At 41.8% G+C, this 20693-nt stretch overlaps 1 protein-coding gene across 1 annotated transcript in view; it reads right to left on the minus strand.

Annotated features, from left to right (window-relative positions):
* Nucleotides 1-20693, minus strand: part of CCDC73 (coiled-coil domain containing 73) — a 138049-nt gene that overhangs the window by 75987 nt on the left and 41369 nt on the right. The gene's annotated exons all lie outside the window — the stretch shown is intronic.

The raw sequence follows: 20693 nt of genomic DNA on the forward strand, positions 1-20693 counted from the left end.
CAAGAGACAGAAAGGGCCACATAAACCAGAGACTACATCAGCCTGAGACCAGAAGACCTAGATGGTACCTGGCTACAACTGATGACTGCCCTGACAGGGAACACAACAGAGAACCCCTGAGGGAACAGGAAAGCAGTAGGATGCAGACCCCAAATTCTTGTAAAAAGACCAGACTTAGTGGTCTGACTGAGACTAGAAGGACCCCAGTGGTCATGGCCCCCAGACCTGTTGGCCCAGGACAGGAACCATTCCCAAAGCCAATTCTTCAGACAAAGATTGAACTGGACAATGGGTTCAAGAGGGATGCTGGTATTCAGGAGTGAGCTTCTTGGATGAGGCAGACACTTGAGACTAAGTTGGATTCTCCTCCCTAGAGGGGAGATGAGAGGGTAGAGGGGGTTAGAAGCTGGCGAAATGGACATGAAAAGAGAGAGTGGAGGGAGGGAGCGGGCTATCTCATTAGGGGGAGAGCAATTGGGAGTATGTAGCAAGGTGTATATAAGCTTTTGTGTGAGAGACTGATTTAATTTGTGAACTTTCACTTAAAGCACAATAAAAATTAAAAAAATAATAGCTTGGCTTATTGGTCTAAAAATAAAAAAATTAGATCTAAATTTGCATCCACTTTCAAAGTTTTCAATTATTTGCCTCCATATTGCTAAATAATATGTTGACTTATCAATTTTAAAAATGTATTTCTTTACTCTCTGTTATGGTAGTTGAGAGTTCAACATTATTACACAACTGACCATCACCCCACATCCTCTGCCCCATTCATCCATCAGAGTTTTATCAAAACGTTAACTTAAATCAACTGTCTGTATTTACATTACTATAGGTATGTACATATTATTCAGTGCTGAGCCACGCAGTATACCATGATTACGTTTCTATTCACAACTTTTTATTTTTCCTAAATTTGGTAATTACTTTAAAATATTTTAATTCTCATCACTAATCTAAAAAAAAAAATGCTGTCAGTTCTCAGAACCATATCAGTTGGTTTATATGTCAGAAGAAATCTCAGAGTTAAATAAATGGAATGCAAAAGACAGAATGGGAGATTCTGGCAATGACTCAGAGGATCCCAAATTGCATAGGAAACCAGACAGATTTAGAAAAGCTATAGATGTTGGACAAAATCTTTCAATGGCTATTCCCAAAGTTTTTCCTGTGAAAATAAATGGGACTCTAATCCAGTCCCGCAAGTAAGCAAAAAAAAAAAAAGTACATTGGAGACGTAAAGGATAAATTTTTTTTTACACTTTAATACATAATTCAGGAGTAGATGCTGAAGTAGTTTTCCTCGCTTTTTATAAACAGTCTTAATTCAGAAATAGGAGATTTAATTTGGAACAAAAACTGGAATGAGAAATAGCCCTCTTACAAGATTTCCAATACCAGATCTCCAAAACAGCTTTGGAATAAAAGCAGAATAAACTGATGCCCTTAAGGCAAAAAAAAAACAACTAGATGTTCCCACTGTAGTCATGGGGCACTGGAGGAGGGAGTTTCTTGGTAAAAGACACCTATAGATATTACAAGCAGAAAGAACATTGGAAAAATAATTGTACTGTGCTAGCTAAGAAATTTTTTTTTTTTTAAGAAAATGAAGGGAAAAAAAATCAAGTAGGTCAATCAATGACAATGCTGCAAGGGAAAATCAAACACCCAGTTTCCCATTTTATCCTTAAACTTGCAAAGAGAGATTTTTCTAAATGTTAAAAGAAAATCCTGTGAATTTTTATTAATACCATAAACACTGCCATCATCACATAACCTCTCCCTCAGAGTCAATGAGTTACTCAGATGGTGGGTGTCTCTAATAATCCATAGATAACTGTAACTGTCACTTATGGGTGCTCAACAGAAGAATAACATTTTCTCCTTTATGACACCACACTCGTTAACTTAATAGATAAGGATTACTATGCAAATAGAATCATAAAGTTAAACTCTTTACTGATTTTTTTTTTTTTTCCCTTTGGAGACTCCTGAGGACTTTGCTATTATAATCAGATCACAGCTAATTTGGACATTAACTTACTGGTACTTTTGTGTATGGATCAAATCAAATTGAAGATCTCCATGAAGATCTTTGTGAGTAAAAAGTTCGAGTGATACTGGCAGCAAGATTCAGATCCACTCACCAAAACCTCTACCTAGGTTTATACAATATCCTTTAAAATTAGACGCTAAAGAAGAATGAAAGTCAATAGTTCAAAAGCCTACTAGAGACAGGCTGAATCATACCTTACATCAATCTTTAAACACTATTGTAAATGAAAATGATCTCAGAGGGGAAAAAATGCCTTGAAACCACATTGGAAACAATCCTAGCAGGTACTTTTGACCACTAGCACAGTAATTAAACTCCAAGGAATAGACTCTTGGATTCATGTCTCCTAGCTGAACAGACACAAAGTTTTATTCTTCCATACCTAGACTACCATCCCATCAGGAAATTTAAAACAAAGGGGTCTAAGAGCAAAGAAGTTTCCGGGATAAACTGAATGCTTTAAAGGTCAGCGGAGCAAGGGCGGGGGTTTGGGGACTATGGCTTAAGGGGACTTCTAAGTCAATTGGCAAAATAATACTATTATGAAAACATTCTGCATCCTACTTTGAAATGTGGCATCTGGGGTCTTAAATGCTAACAAGCGGCCATCTAAGATGCATCAATTGGTCTCAACCCACCTGGATCAAAGGAGAATGAAGAACACCAAGGTCACACGACAACTATGAGCCCAAGAGACAGAAAGGGCCACATGAACCAGAGACTAACATCATCCTGAGACCAGAAGAACTAGATGGTGTCCGGCCACAACTGATGACTGCCCTGACAAGGAGCACAACAAAGAACCCCTGAGGGAGCAGGAGATCAGTGGGATGCAGACCCCAAATTCTCATAAAAAGACCAGACCTAATGGTCTGACTGAGACTAGAGGAATCCCGGCGGTCATGGTCCCCAAACCTTCTGTTGGCCCAGGACAGGAACCATTCCCGAAGACAACTCATCAGACATGGAAGGGACTGGACAATGGGTTGGAGAGAGATGTTGATGAAGAGTGAGCTACTTGTATCAGGTGGACACTTGAGACTGTGTTGGCATCTCCTGTCTGGAGGGGAGATGGGAGGGTAGAGAGGGTTAGAAACTGGCAAAATTGTTACGAAAGTAGAGACCGGAAGGGCTGACTCATTGGGGGGAAAGTAAGTGGGAGTATGGAGTAAGGTGTATATAAGCTTATACGTGACAGACTGACTTGAGTTGTAAACATTCACTTAAAGCTCAATAAAAATTACTAAAAAAAACTAAGTGGTCTTAAGTAATTCTTCAGAAGCAGACTGTCTTCAGGAGGAGACAGCGTTCATTCAAAAGTAATGGATCAAGACGTAGACTATATAATGTAGATAGCCTCTATCCAAGACCTAAAGAATAAGATCTAGATCAGGGGTCAAAAACTACCTCATGCTGCCTGTTTTTGTATGGCCCATGAGCCAAAGATGGTTTTTACGTTTTTAAATGGCTGGAAAAAAAATGAAAAGAAGGATAATTTTGGGGACACATGAAAATCAAATATCAGTGTCCATAAATAAAGTTTTATTGGAACACAGCCACCCTCATTTGTTTAGGTACTGTCTACGGCTGCTGTCAAACTATAGTAACAGAGTTGAGTGATGTAGACCATATGGCCTGTTGTCTTAGGCTGGATTCACTAGAAAAGCAAAATCAGTAAGTGTATATGTATATACAGAGAGATTTAGCTCAAGGAAATGGCTCATGTGGTTGTAGAGGCTGGCAAATCCCAAGACCATGGATCAGGCATCAGGATGGTAGCTTCTCCTGACTCACATAGCTGCAGAGGCTGATGAACTGAAGATCGGCAGGTGACATGGCAGGCTGCTCGGTAATGAGCTGCAAAGGCTGACACATCCAAGATCAGCAAGAAAGATGGCAGGCTGCTGAATCACAACCTGAGGAGGCTGATGAATCCCAAGAGTGGCAGGAACAAAGCAGGCTGCTGGCTCAAGCCCCAAGAACCAGAAGTCAGATGATGACAAGCTGGATGCAGGATCCAGAGCAAGCAAAAAAGCTTTGCCAGAATGTCCATACATATTGGATGCAAGCCACGCCCCCAAAGAAACTGATTGGCTGATCCCATCAGATCACATCATGGAGGTGATCACATCAGATCACAAAGTACAGGATGATTACATCATTACATAGCTGCCAAATTACATCATTACATAACTGCCAGACTACATTATAATGCAAAAACACTAAGAATCATAGCCCAGCCAAGATGACACACAACTTTAACTATCACAGTCCACAGTCAACTTGCCGCTTGTATACTTCTCCTTAAACCATGCATCACCTCTAAATAAGGACAATTATAAAGTCATACTTTTGCGTAACATGATACAACTAACATGGGTACAACCAGAAACGCACTAGCCCCATTTAAATCCCATATTTTATAAGTGAAGAAAACAAAAAATATTTGATGCACACATACAAGGAAGAGCTACTCATAACAATTACAGTCCTTGTTTCTGCAACTGACCACGTGGTCATAACTGGTATTTAGAACTACCTACTTCCACCACCCATTCTGTATTCCCTTTACCCTCAGCAAGCACCTCAGCTGGTCATGTTTCTTTGCCTGGTGGGGTGACCCAAACCTTCATTCCTGAAGGGTCTGGGCCATTAGTAGTCATGTCGGAATTGAGTTGCTGTAGTGTTCCACTGACTTTAATCACAGGGCATGGGAGTACTAAAAAACGCCCTACAGGATCTTCTGTATTCCAGACATACTGTTTTTTTACCTTTGTTATTGCAACATCAATCCAATTTCCCTTTGGTAGTCAGGGTCAATAGCAGCAGCCAATATGGTAACTTCCTTCTTTGCCTGTTGATCTAGAGGCATGAGGAGCCTAAAGTGGCCAGGTAGCATTCTTCCAGTTCAATGGAATCCATATTGTGTCTCTAAGTGGGAACATTCCTCCCGTTGGAACTGAGACCTATAGACCTGCAGAACATAGGGTTGTGGAGACAGGAAATAAAAAATTTGTGAGTGGGTCCCTAGGGGTAATAGTGAGCGGTGCCACTCCCATCTCCATCCCTTGATTCATGGAACCATGAGTCCTGGCTATGAGAGAAACAGCACCATACATTGGACGCTGGTTTAGAGTATATACGGCCTCCTGGAGAACACTGCCCCAACTCTGCAAGGTGCTGCCACCTAGCTAGTCCCGTAATTGTGTCTTTAGAAGGCCATTCCATCATTCTACCAAGCCACCTGGATACCATGATGGTGGATAAGACATTTGTGAGTCCATGGATGGTATTTTGACAGAGACATTGTGTACAGGGAAGACAAATCCATATCCAGAGTGTCTATTCCAGCAAGAACAACACATTGCCCTTTCCATGATGGAAGCAGTTCAATGTAATCACTCTGCCATCAGGTTGCTGGCTGATCGCCTCTAGGAATGGTGCCGTATCAGGGACTCACTGTTGGTCTCTGCTGCTGGCAGACTGGGCACTCAGCAGTAGGTTTAGCCAAGTCAGCCTTGTTGTGCGAAAGTCCATGTTGCTGAGCCCATGCATAAACTCTATCCTTGCCATCATGGACACTTTGTTCATGAATCCATTGGGCAATGACGGGAGTGGCTGGGAAACGGGGTGACTGGTTTCCACAGAACGCATCATCCTATCCACTTGGTTGTTAAAATTCTCCTCTGCTGAGGTCACCCTCTGGTGAGCATTCACAGGAAACACAAGTATCTTCACTTCTTTGGCCCATTCTGAGAGGTCTATCCACATACCTCTTCCCCCTACCTTCTTGTTGCCAATTTTCCAATCATGTTCCTTCGAAGTCTCTGACCATCAAGCCAAACCACTGGCCACAGCTCATGAATCAGGATACAGTCACATATCTGGTCATTTCTCCTTCCAAGCAAAATGAACTACCAGATGCACTACTCAAGTTTCTTCCAGTGGGAGGACTTCCCTTCACCACTGTCCTTCAGGGAGGTCCCAGAAAGGTGCTGTAGTGCTGCCGCTGTCCACTTTCGAGTAGTGCCTATGTATTGCACAGAACCATTTGTAAACCAGGCACATGTTTTCTCTTCCTAAGTCAACTGATCATAAGAAAGTCCCCATGAGGTCATAGGTGCAGACTGGGAAAGGGGAGTAATGTGACAGGAGTGGAGACCATGGGCATTCGGACCACTTCCTCACGTAACCTCCTTGTGCCTTCAGGTCCTACTTGAGCCCGATCTTGTATATACCACTTTCATTTAATAATGGAGTGTTGTTGTGCATGTCTGACTTTATGACTCTGTGGTTCAGACAACACCCAGTTCATGATGGACAGTTCAGGCTATGTGGTGATTTCGTGTCCCATGGTTAAGCATTCAGTCTCTACTCAGGCCCAGTGACAAGCCAAAAGATGTTTCTCAAAAGAAGAGTAGTTGGAGGGGGCCAAGATGGCTGACTAGGTAGACGCTACCTCGGATCCCTCTTGCAACAAAGACTTGGAAAAACAAGTGAATCGATCACATACATGACAATCTACGAACCCTGAACAACAAACACAGATTTAAAGAGTTGACCTGAGTGACAGAGACGGAGAACGAACAACTACGGGGAAGCAACGGCTGTTTTTGGAGCGTGGAGCCAGCGTCCCAGTCAGGTAACCTTGGCGCCGGGCTTAGGACTGGCCGCAGGGGAGCTGAACACAACATCCTGTGACGGCGCAAACAAGGGGTGCAGCCCTACCCCCCTGAACTGACCTCGGAAGGGGGCCCAGCTGGTCCACGTGGGCGGTGCGGTGACGTGGCTGGCGGGAGGAGAAGTCCCCGGGAGGCAGCAACTGGTTTTGGAGCCAGGAGTGCAGTGTCCCAGCCGGGGAACCTTAGCGCGGGGCTTTGGACTGGGCAAAGGGGAGCTAAGCAGGACATCCTGGGACGATGCAAACACGAGGCGCAGCCCTACCCCCCTGAACTGACCCCAGGAGGGGGCCCAGCTGGTCTGCGTGGCGGCGCGGCGACGTGGCTGGTGGGAGGAGAAGTCCCCGGGAGGCAGTGACTAGTTTTGAAGCTGGGAGTGCAGCGTCCCCCAGGGAACCTTGGCGCCGGGCTTTGGACTGGGTGCAGGGGAGCTGAGCACGGCACCCTGTCACAGTGGAAACACGGGGCACAGCCCAACCCCCCTGAGCTGACCTTGGGAGGGGGCCCAGCCAGTCCGCACAGGCAGTGCGGTGATACGGCTGGCGGGAGGAGAGGTCCCCGGGAGGCAGCGACTGGTTTTGGAGCCGGGAGTGCAGCATCCCAGCAGGGGAACCTTGACACTGGGCTTTGGACTGGCAGCAGAGGAACTGACCGCGGCTTCTGCGGGCCTGATCCTCAGGGGCAATCTCTACCCAGCCAGCACACATAGGTGACACGCCCCTCGGGAATCTCAGATAAAATAGTCATCCCAAGAAAGATAAGCAACTTCGTATATATTCCGGGGTGCTACTCTCTCCTGTTTTTCTGAACCCTCCCCTCCCCTTCCCAGGCGGCTTCATTAACATTGGAATGTCCTGAGCCAGAGGAAGAATGGCTCCGCGGCTTTTCTTTTCCCTTTTTTTAGGCTTTTTCCTAACCCATTCTTCCGGCCTGAGAGAAACAACCACAAAAAACCCAGGGACCAAAAATCCTTCCCTAATTGCACTAAAAACACAGAACCAGCTCCAGCCAAGCATATGTGATCCATATCTTGGGCTTTCATCCCCACAGGGAACAAGTTGGCTATTATAATGCAAAGGCATTTCTCATAGGGATCTGACAGCATTTTTTTAGTGGATTTACTGGAAAAACAAGTTTCCCAGGTCTGATATCTCTGTGTATTCAACAGAGCCCTAACTGACCCACAACAGGGAACTGAGGGCTGAAGCTCCCCCCAGACCACCTAGCCTCCTGCCTTAGGGGTCTAAGGAGGGGGACACCTACCAATCTGTAGAGGTACTTACATTGGGGGCTTAAGGTACAGCTGCAGAGCCCTCCCACCAAGGTGCTTTAGGAATAAAGACACACCTACCTCACTGACACTTGGGGGAAGCCTGTCAGCATCCTGCCCTCCCTGGAGTGTGAACTCCAGCTGCTAATAGAATCTGGTGCACACAACTATCACCACTACTTCTCAAGGTGGATAGGTGTTAGGGTGCAGCACACACCTGATGACCCAAAATCAGATTCTACTCAAGAATAGTGAATAGACTCAGGCATATATATCTGGCAACAGACCAAACCAGCTGGTAATAGGTCATAAGTAAGTCAAGGGCTACAACAATCAAGACAGCACAATCTAGTAGCCCATCCACGTATATTGAAAGAAAACAAAACAAGATAAGCCTCAGTGAGCAAATATAGAATAAATCACTACAATATCTTAGCGATGGCTCGGACACAGCAGTCGATATCAAACCACATAAAGAAGCAGACCATGACAGCTTCTACAACTCCCCAAACTAAAGAATCAAAATCTTTCCCAAATGAAGATACAATCCTGGAATTATCAGATACAGAATATAAAAAACTAATTTACAGAATGCTTCAAGATATCAGGGATGACCTCAGAAATGAAATAAGGCAAACTGCAGAAAAAGCCAACGAACACACTGATAAAACAGTTGAAGAACTCAAAAAGATTATTCAAGAACATAGTGGAAAAATTAATAAGTTGCAAGAATCCACAGAGAGACAGCACGTAGAAATCCAAAAGATTAACAATAAAATTATAGAATTAGACAACGCAATAGGAAGTCAGAGGAGCAGACTCGAGCAATTAGAATGCAGAGTCGGAAATCTGGAGGACCAGGGAATTAACACCAACATAGCTGAAAAAAAATCAGATAAAAGAATTTAAAAAAATGAAGAAACCCTAAGAATCATGTGGGACTCTATCAAGAAGGATAACTCACATGTGATTGGAGTCCCAGAACAGGGGGGGAGGACAGAAAACACAGAGAGAATAGTTGAAGATCTGCTGACAGAAAACTTCCCTGACATCATGAAAGATGAAAAGATATCTATCCAAGATGCTCATCGAACCCCATTTAAGATTGATCCAAAAAGAAAAACACCAAGACATATTATCATCAAACTTGCCAAAACCAAAGATAATGAGAAAATTTTAAAAGCAGCCAGGAAGAAAAGAAAGGTCTCCTTCAAGGGAAAATCAATAAGAATAAGTTCAGACTACTCAGCAGAAACCATGCAGGCAAGAAGGGAATGGGATGACATATACAGAGCACTGAAGGAGAAAAACTGCCAGCCAAGGATCATATATCCAGCAAAACTCTCTCTGAAATATGAAGGCGAAATTAAGATATTTACAGATAAACACAAGCTTAGAGAATTTGCAAAAACCAAACCAAAGCTACAAGAAATACTAAAGGAAATTGTTTGGTCAGAAAACCAGTAATATCAGATACCAGCACAACACAAGGTCACAGAACAGAGCATCCTGATATCAACTCAAATAGGGAAATCACAAAAACAAATTAAGATTAATTAAAAAAAAAATGCTCAAACCAGGGAATCATTGAAGTCAATATGTAAAAGATCACAGTAATCAAAAAGAGGGACTAAATACAGGTGGCATAGAACTGCCATAAGGAGAGGGATACAAGGTGATATAGGACAATACACGTTAGGTTTTTACTTAGAAAAATAGGGGTAAAATTAAGGTAACCACAAAGAGGTATAACAACTCCATAACTCAAAATAAAAACCGAGAAAAACTAATGACTCAGCAAACATAAAGTCAAATACTATGAAAATGAGGATCACACAATTTACAAAGAAAAACGTCTCAGCACAAAAAAGTAAGTGGAAAAATGAAATTGTCAACAACACACATAAAAAGGCATCAAAATGACAACACTAAACACTTTACTTATCTATAATTACGCTGAATGTAAATGGACTAAATGCACCAATAAAGAGACAGAGAGTCTCAGATTGGATAAAGAAGCACGATCCATCTATATGCTGCCTACAAGAGACACACCTTAAACTTAGAGACACAAACAAACTAAAACTCAAAGGATGGAAAAAAATATATCAAGCCAACAATAAGCAAAAAAGAAGAGGAGTAGCAATATTAATTTCTGACAAAATAGACTTTAAACTTAAATCCACCACAAAGGATAAAGAAGGACACTACATAATGATAAAAGGGACAATTGACCAGGAAGATATAACCATATTAAATATTTATGCACCCAATGACAGGGCTGCAACATACATAAATCAAATTTTAACAGAACTGAAAAGTGAGATAGACACCTCCACAATTATAGTAGGAGACTTCAACGCACCACTTGCGGAGAAGGACAGGACATCCAGTAAGAAGCTCAATATAGACACGGAAGACCTAATTACTACAATCAACCAACTTGACCTCATTAACTTATACAGAACTCTCCACCCAACTGCTGCAAAGTATACTTTTTTTTCTAGCGCACATGAAACCTTCTCTAGGATAGACCACATATTAGGTCATAAAACAAACATTTGCAGAATCCAAAACATCGAAATATTACAAAGCATCTTCTCAGAACACAAGGCCAAAACAGTGGAAATCAATAACAGAAAAATTAGGGAAAAGAAATCAAATACTTGGAAACTGAACAATACTCTCCTGAAGTATTGTTATAGAAGACATTAAGGAGGGAATAAGGAAATTCATAGAATGCAACGAGAATGAAAATACTTCCTATCAAAACCTTTGGGACACAGCAAAAGCAGTGCTCAGAGGCCAATTTATACAGATAAATGCACGCATACAAAAAGAAGAAAGAGCCAAAATGAGAGAACTGTCCCTACAACTTGAACAAATAGAAAGTGAGCAACAAAAGAATCCATCAGGCACCAGAAGAAAACAAATAATAAAAATTAGAGCTGAACTAAATGAACTAGAGAACACAAAAACAATTGAAAGAATTAACAAAGCCAAAAGCTGGTTCTTCGAAAAAATTAACAAAATCAATAAACCATTGGCTAGACTGACTAAAGAAATACAGGAAAAGAAACAAATAACCCGAATAAGAAACGAGAAGGGCCACATCACAACAGACCCAAATGAAATTAAAAGAATCATAACAGATTATTACGAAAAATTGTATTCTACCAAATTTGCAAACCTAGAAGAAATGGATGAATTCCTGGAAAAACACTACCTACCTAAACTAACACAATCAGAAGTAGAACAACTAAATAGTCCCATAACAAAAAAAGAGATTGAAATGGTAATGAAAAAACTCCCAACAAAAAAAAACCCTGGCCCAGATGGCTATACTGCAGAGTTCTACCAAACTTTCAGAGAAGAGTTAACACCACTACTACTAAAGGTATTTCAAAGAATAGAAAATGACGGAATACTACCTAACTCATTCTATGAAGCCACCATATCCCTGATACCAAAACCAGGTAAAGACATCACAAAAAAAGAAAATTACAGACCCATATCCCTCATGAACATAGATGCAAAAATCCTCAACAAAATTCTAGCCAATAGAATTCAACAACATATCGAAAAAATAATTCACCACGACCAAGTGGGATTTATACCAGGTATGCCAGGCTGGTTTAATATTAGAAAAACCGCTAATGTAATCCACCATATAAATAAAACAAAAGACAAAAACCACATGATCTTATCAATTGATGCAGAAAAGGCATGTGACAAAGTCCAACACCCATTTATGATAAAAACTCTCACCAAAATAGGAATTGAAGGAAAATTCCTCAACATAATAAAGGGCATCTTATTATACAAAGCCAACATCCAACATCACTCTAAATGGAGAGAGCCTGAAAGCATTTCCCTTGAGAACGGGAACCAGACAAGGATGCCCTTTATCACCGCTCTTATTCAACATTGTGCTAGAAGTCCTAGCCAAAGCAATTAGGCTAGACAAAGAAATAAAAGGCATCCGGATTGGCAAGGAGGAAGTAAAATTATCTCTATTTGCAGATGACATGATCTTATACACAGAAAACTCTAAGGAATCCTCCAGAAAACTACTGAAACTAATAGAAGAGCTTGGCAGAGTCTCAGGTTATAAGATAAACATACAAAAATCACTTGGATTCCTCTACATCAACAAAAAGAACATCGAAGAGGAAATAAGCAAATCAATACCATTCATAGTAGCCCCCAAGAAGATAAAATACTTAGGAATAAATCTTACCAAAGACGTAAAAGACCTATACAAAGAAAACTAAGCACTACTACAAGAAAATTAAAAAGGGCATACTTAAGTGGAAAAACATACCTTGCTCATGGATAGTAAGACTTAACATAGTAAAAATGTCTATTCTACATACAACGCACTTCCAGTCCAAATTCCGATGTCATTTTTTAATGTGATAGAGAAACAAATTACCAACTTCATATGGAAGGGAAAGAAGCCTCGGATAAGCAAAGCATTACTGAAAAAGAAGAAGAAAGTGGGAGGTCTCACTCTACCTGATTTCAGAACCTATTATACAGCCACAGTAGTCAAAACAGCCTGGTACTGGTACAACAACACACATAGACCAGTGGAATAGAATTTAGAACCCAGATATAAATCCATCCACATATGAGCAGCTGATATTTGACAAAGGCCCAGTGTCAGTTAATTGGGGAAAAGATAGTCTTTTTAACAAATGGTGCTAGCATAACTGGATATTCATTTGCAAAAAAATGAAACAGGACCCATACCTCACACCATGCACAAAAACTAACTCCAAGTTGGTCAAAGACCTAAACATAAAGACTAAAACGATAAAGATCATGGAAGAAAAAATAGGGACAATCTTACGAGCCCTAATACAAGGCATAAACAGAATACAAAACATTACCAAAAATGACGAAGAGAAACCAGATAACTGGGAGCTCCTAAAAATCAAACACCTATGCTCATCTAAAGACTTCACCAAAAGAGTAAAAAGACCACCTACAGACTGGGAAACAATTTTCAGCTATGACATCTCTGACCAGCGCCTGATCTCTAAAATCTATATGATTCTGTCAAAACTCAACCACAAAAAGACAAACAACCCAATCAAGAAGTGGGCAAAGGATATGAACACGCACTTCACTAAAGAAGATATTCAGGCAGCTAAAAGATACATGAGAAAATGTTCTCGATCATTAGCCATTAGAGAAATGCAAATTAAAACTACAATGAGATTCCATCTCACTCCAACAAGGCTGGCATTAATCCAAAAAACACAAAATAATAAATGTTGGAGAGGCTGCGGAGACATTAGAACTCTTATACACTGCTGGTGGGAATGTAAAATGGTACAACCACTTTGGAAATCTATCTGGCGTTTTCTTAAAAAGTTAGAAATAGAACTACCATACAACCCAGAAATCCCACTCCTCGGAATATACCCTAGAGAAATAAGAGCCTTCACACGAACAGATATATGCACACCCATGTTTATTGCAGCTCTGTTTACAATAGCAAAAAGCTGGAAGCAACCAAGGTGTCCATCAACGGATGAATGGGTAAATAAATTGTGGTATATTCACACAATGGAATACTATGCATCGATAAAGAACAGTGACGAATCTGTGAAACATTTCATAACATGGAGGAACCTGGAAGGCATTATGCTGAGCGAAATTAGTCAGAGGCAAAAGGACAAATATTGTATAAGACCACTATTATAAGACCTTGAGAAATAGTATAAACTGAGAAGAACACATACTTTTGTGGTTACGGGCGGGGGAGGAAGGAAGGGTGGGAGAGGGTTTCTTACTGATTAATTAGTAGATAAGAACTGCTTTAGGTGAAGGGAAGGACAATACTCAATACATGGAAGGTCAGCTCAACTGGACTGGACTGGACAAAAAGCAAAGAAGTTTCTGGGATAATCTGAATGCTTCAAAGGTCAGCGGAGCAAGGGCCGGGGTTTGGGGACTATGGCTTAAGGGGACTTCTAAGTCAATTGGCAAAATAATTCTATTATGAAAACATTCTGCATCCCACTTTGAAATGTGGTGTCTGGGGTCTTAAATGCTAACAAGCAGCCATCTAAGATGCATCAATTGGTCTCAACCCACCTGGATCAAAGGAGAATGAAGAACGCCAAGGTCACACGATAACTATGAGCCCAAGAGACAGAAAGGGCCACATGAACTAGAGACTTACATCATCCTGAGACCAGAAGAACTAGCTGGTGCCCGGCCACAACTGATGACTGCCCTGACAGGGAGCACAACAGAGAACCCCTGAGGGAGCAGGAGATCAGTGGGATGCAGACCCCAAATTCTCACAAAAAGACCATACTTAATGGTCTGAGACTAAAGGAATCCCAGCGGTCATGGTCCCCAAACCTTCTGTTGGCCCAGGACAGGAACCATTCCCGAAGACAACTCATCAGACATGAAAGGGACTGGACAGTGGGTAGGAGACAGATGCTGATGAAGAGTGAGCTATTTATATCAGGTGGACACTTGAGACTGTGCTGGCATCTCCTGTCCGGAGGGTGGATGGGAAGATAGAGACAGTTGGAAGCTGGCAAAATTGTCACGAAAGGAGAGACTGGAAGGGCTGACTCATTAGGGGGAGAGCAAGTGGGAGTATGGAGTAAGGTGTATATAAACTTATATGTGACAGTCTGACTTGATTCGTAAACATTCACTTGACACTCAATAAAAGTTAAGAAAAAAAAAAAAAAGAAGTGTAGTTATCTGCAGAGGATGGCAGGCCTTTGCTCCAAAATCCTAAGGGTCTGCGCTGTGATTCACACATAGAGGCCCGCCAAAGTCTCCAAACAGCATCTCTATCTGCCACTGCCACTTTAAGCACCACTGGATCAGCCAGACCACATGGCCCAAGTGGCAGAGTGGTTTGCAGAGCAGCCTGAACCTGTTGCAAAGCTTTCTCTTGCTCTGGGCTCCACTCAAAATTAGCAGCTTTTCGAGTCACTTGATTAATAGGCTGGAGTAGCACATCAAAATGAGATATACGCTGCCTCCAAAATCCAAAGAGGCCCACCAGACTTTGTGCCTCCTTTTTAGTTGTAGGAGGGGCCAGATATAACAACATATCCTTCAGCTTAGGAAGAGTATCTTGACATGCCCTACACCACTGGACTCCTAGAAATTTCACTGAGGTGGAAGGCACCTGAACTTTTGTGAAATTAATTTCCCAGCCTCTAGCACACAATGTTTTACCAATAAGTTCAGAGTCACACTTCAACCTTACTGGTCCTTTACATAATGTCACCAATGTAATGGACAAGGGTGACATTTTTTGGAAAAGACAGAAGACCAAGTTCCCTACAGATCAAATTATGACACAGAGCTGCAGAGCTGATATACCTTTGAGGTAGGACAGTGAAGGTGTATTGATGGCTTAGCCAGCTGAAAGCAAACTGCTTCTGGTGTTCCTTCAAAACCGAAATTGAGAAAAAGGCATTGGCCAGATCAGTAGCTACATACCAGGTACCAGGAGACGTATTACTTTGCTCGAACAATGAAACCACATCTGGAACAGCAGCTACAATTAGAGTCACCACCTGGTTAAGTGTACCATAATACACTGTCATTCTCGAAGATCCATCTGTGTTTGTGCACAAGCCAAATAAGCAGGTTAAATGGGGATGTGTAAAGAATCACCACCTTTGCTCTCTGCAGTCCCTCCAGGAATGTGGTATTGGTTTTGGTTTACTATTTCCCTAAGAAGGGGCAGTTCTAAATGGCTTCCACTTGGCTTAATCTACCATAATAGCCCTTACTCTACTTGTCAGAGATCCAGTGTGGGGGTTCTACAAGTTACTGAGTACATCTATTCCAATGATGCATTCTGGAACCGGGGAAATCACTACAGGATGGGTTTGGAGACCCGCTGGACCCACCGTGAGATGAACCTAGGCTAAGACTCCATTAATAACCTGACCTCCATATACCTCCACTCTGACTGGTGGGCCACAGTAATGTTTTGGGTCTCCTGGAATTAGCATCAATTCAGAACTAGTACTCAGTAATTCCCAAAAAGTCTGATTATTTCATTTTCCCCCAGTGAATAGTTACTCTCATAAAAGGCCATAGATCATTTTTGGGAAGGCTGGGAGAAAGATTAACAATATAAATTTTTGGCAATGTAGTGGGGTTCTTCCTCAAGGGCAACTGGCTTCTCTTCATTTAAGGCGTCGTAGGTCTGTAAACTTGCTCAAATCTAGGAGTTGATTGAGGGGCTGTGACTCTATTCTGGCGATTCAAATTAGGCTGCCACTCACTTGAGCTAGAATTCTTTCGCTTGTACAGATCAAGTAAATATTTAGTAGATTTTCTATCTATTTCACTCCTAGGGACACCATAACTAAGTAGCCAACACGTTAAGTCCATACATGTCAGACTATTTTGATTACTGTTTTGACTTCGCTGTCTTATTACGATAACCACACCCACCATGTCTTTGTCAATTAAGTACCACCATTGGACCCCTACCACCACGGGGTCCAATTGGCCTCACTGTAGCTAAGAGTCTTAATTCAGTTAGGGCAGTTCCCACTGTCAAATACGACTTACATAAACTAGCAATCACAGCAGTCTCCAAGGATGCTGGGGATCCCTTCACAAATTTGTTCCTCACTGTTATGGTAAAAGGTGTGTCTTCTGGGAACTCCATGTGTGGGTTTGTGAGTCTATCCTGATAAATCCACTCTAACATGCCAATTTCCCTAAAACTTTGGATACCTTCTCCTACAGTACACTAAGACAGGTCTGGTACTTCAACTTGATTTAATGTAGGCCACTGTGTAATCCATGTTTCAGTGAACCAACCAAATAAACTGTTAGATCCTTTCCTAACTTCTCAAGCTGAAACACTGAATGAAGCATCTGTGCTTAGTGGGCCCGTATCAAAAAACTCAGACTGATCCAACTTTATGTTCTTTGCACCATTATCCCACATCCTTAACAGCCATTCCCACATACATTCCCCAGGTTTCTGTTTGTACATATTATAAAAGCCAAGCAGTTCTTTTAGAGAATAGCATACCTCCTCCTAGGTCACACTTTGTGTTTCACCTTTTGGGGCTTGCTGGGACTTAAGTTGTTATAGGTCTAGAAGCAAAAATGGGTCATGGGGGTGGGTCCTGGGAACATTCAGCAATGTCTTGTAAGGCATCTACCCCAGGCAATACCCTAGGAAATGAATGGGGCACCGCCCCAGGTGATATCTCAGCAAAGACTCTTTAGACAAAACTTGGTTAATCTCTTAGATGGGGATGGAGAGGGTAACAGTTTACTGGTGAGGGTGTCTTAGCAGACAAAGATGGCATAATCTCTTCAGATGGGAGTAAGGGGCCTGGTTTTGTTGGCAGGAGTGATTCAACAGAATTTAGGGGCTCAATGTCTTCAGCTTCCTGATTATCTGCTCATAAGTCCCCATCTCAAGTTTTAGGATCCAATTTCTTCCCAATGAATCCCTTCACTTTACTTTTAGATAGCATTCGAGGTTGGGAATTCAGTTGGCATTGTAATTCCGTCACTCTTAATAATAAGACTCTGGGTTTTGTTTCAGCAATATCACCTCTGTTATTACAAGAAATAATGTGTTCTTTCAGGGGACGACTGGCAACTTTCAGGTCTTTATGCAGCACTTGAGCCGTGACTATGAAGCCCTGAGCTCATCTCTTTTTTTCACCACTCTGTCTAGCAAAAGTAGTAACAACCAACCAACTTCTCTAAACTTCTCATTCTGACAAAATTGTAGAAAAGTATCAAACATGGTATCACCCTGAGCCTTGCTTCTCATCAATACTTGATCTATTTGTGGTGATATTTCACGTATTAATATTGCCACCTCATGCCATGGTTTAGAGGTGCACTCTACTAGTAGAGGCAGAGTCATCAGCACCTTTAAGACTAATCAGACTTAAGAACGAATTTGAAAACTCATCCTTATGATTTTGTTTCTCTAAAACTACTCTCAGTATCAAAGGCTGGGTTCTCTAGAAAAGCAAAATCAGCAAAGCATATATGTATATAGAGAGAGATTTATCTCGAGGAAATGGCTCACACAGTTGTAGAGGCTGGCAAATCCCAAGTCTGTAGGCCAGTTGTCAGGCTGTAGGCTTCTTCTGACTCACTCAGCTGCAGAGGTTAATGAACCCAAGATCAGCAGGTCAAACGGCAATCCACTGGCTCATGGACTGCAGAGGCTGACGAATTCAAGATTGGCAGGTAAAGTGGCAGGCTGCTGGCTCACAGGCTGCAGAGGCTGTTGAACCCCAAGACTGGCAGACAATAGAGCAGACCACTGGCTCAAGTCCCAAGAACCAGAAGTCAGATGATGATGACCCGGATGCAGGAACCAGACCAAGCAAGAGAGCTTTGCCAGAATGTCCATATATATTGGATGCAAGCCACACCCCTGAGGAAACTCCCTTTACAACTGATTGGCTGATCACATCAGATCACATCATGGCAGTGATCACATCAGATCACAAAATGGAGGATGACTACATCATTACATAACTGCCATATTACATCATTACGTAACTGCCAAACTACATCATAACTGTGAAACCACTGAGAATCTTGGCTCAGCCAAGTTGACATACAATCTTAACCACTACACACACAAAACCTAAAATATTTACTATCTGGTCCTTTATAGAAAAAGTTTGCTGACCCTAGATCTAGATAATTGGAGCTACAGATTGCCATGCTTTTTTATGCCTGCTTTTGTTCTTTATTTTTCTAGATATTTTCTTTCCTCTTTGTTAACAGTCCAGAAACTTAAGCCAGCAAACACTTATTATTTCCAAGGTTCTTATCCTTGATAGGTAACGCTGGTGGCATAGTGGTTAAGTGCAACAGCTGCTAACCAAAAGGTTGGCAGTTCAAATCCAAAAGGTGCTCCTTGGAAACTCTATAGGGCAGTTCTACTCTGTCCTATAGGGTTGCTATGAGTCAGAATCAACACGACGGCTGGTCTGGGTATCCTTGATATTGCTCTCTGCACTCCTGGGTTACTCTATGCTGTAAGTTCAGTAACTGGCTGGAATTTGTTTGTGATTTGGAGATAGCATCAGCTCTCTTCATTTAATGAGCACTTTTAGCTGCTAGCTTAGAAGTGGACTACAAAATCTAAACTAATTATCTTTTTCTAAGTATTTTTCTGCATTTCTGTGTTCAAATGTGCTGTTGTTACATAGTCTATATCCTACCAAATGATCTTCCAAAAAATAATAGGATATATATATATCCTGACTGATGTATATATATATACACCAGCTGAAACAACCCATCACCAGAAACAACCTGATATGCTATCATGACTCTTCATAAAGCAGTATAGATTTTGACTGATCAGATCCTCAGATAACAAAGGTCTATCCTCCAGCTCAGTCTGAAGAATGACCACTAAGAACTGGAACCACCTGCATCAGTAGATGCTAACAGAGCTATCAGTAGTAGGAACTGAGACTACGTGTTCAACGTGACTTAATTTTTTGTTCCAGGAAACTTTTGTTCATTAAAGATAAGATTATAAAAACCAATAAACTATATCATTGTTTGGTTCAGGCAATCACTGGAAAAGAATTTATATGAGACAATAAACAGTATGCTCATTTGGGCAAACAGCTGATTTACTAAATAGTTTACTCTCAAGACTTGCTTCAAGATTTCATGTTGTTATCCTAAACTACTATGTCACAACATTCACTCAGTCCCTATCAATGATCTGCCTTAAGACAATACTCAATGCATGGAAGGTCAGCTCAAATGGACTTGACCAAAAGCAAAGAAGTTTCTGGGATAAACTGAATGCCTCGAAGGTCAGCAGAGCAAGGGCGGGGGTTTGGGGACCATGGTTTAAGGGGACTTCTAAGTCAATTGGCAAAATAATTCTATTATGAAAACATTCTGCATCCCACTTTGAAATGTGGTATCTGGGGTCTTAAATGCTAACAAGCGGCCATCTAAGATGCATCAATTGGTCTCAACCCACCTGGATCAAAGGAGAATGAAGAACACCAAGGTCACATGATAACTATGAGCCCAAGAGACAGAAAGGGCCACATGAACTAGAGACTTACATCATCCTGAGACCAGAAGAACTAGATGGTGCCCAGCCACAACTGATGACTGCCCTGACAGGGAGCGCAACAGAGAACCCCTGAAGGAGCAGGAGAACAGTGGGATGCAGACCCCAAATTCTCACAAAAAGACCATACTTAATGTTCTGACTGACACTAGAGGAATCCCGGCGGTCATGGTCCCCAAACCTTCTGTTGGCCCAGGACAGGAACCATACCCCAAGACAACTCCTCAGACATGGAAGGGACTGGACGGTGGGTAGGAGAGAGATGCTGATGAAGAGTGAGCTATTTGTATCAGGTGGACACTTGAGACTGTATTGGCATCTCCTGTCTGGAGGGGGGATGGGAGGGTAGAGAGGGTTGGAAGCTGGCAAAATTGTCACGAAAGGAGAGACTGGAAGTGCTGACTCATTAGGGGGAGAGAAAGTGGGAGTATGGAGTAAGGTGTATATAAACTTATATGTGATAGACTGACTTGATTTGTAAATGTTCACTTGAAGCTCAATAAAAATTAAAAAAAAAAAATCTGCCTTAAGCCACGTGGTTTGAAAATACATCAACAGCCTTAGAAAATATGTTAG

Source organism: Elephas maximus, chromosome 7 (genome assembly GCF_024166365.1).
Source record: "Elephas maximus indicus isolate mEleMax1 chromosome 7, mEleMax1 primary haplotype, whole genome shotgun sequence".
NCBI classification, from domain to species: Eukaryota; Metazoa; Chordata; class Mammalia; order Proboscidea; family Elephantidae; genus Elephas; species Elephas maximus.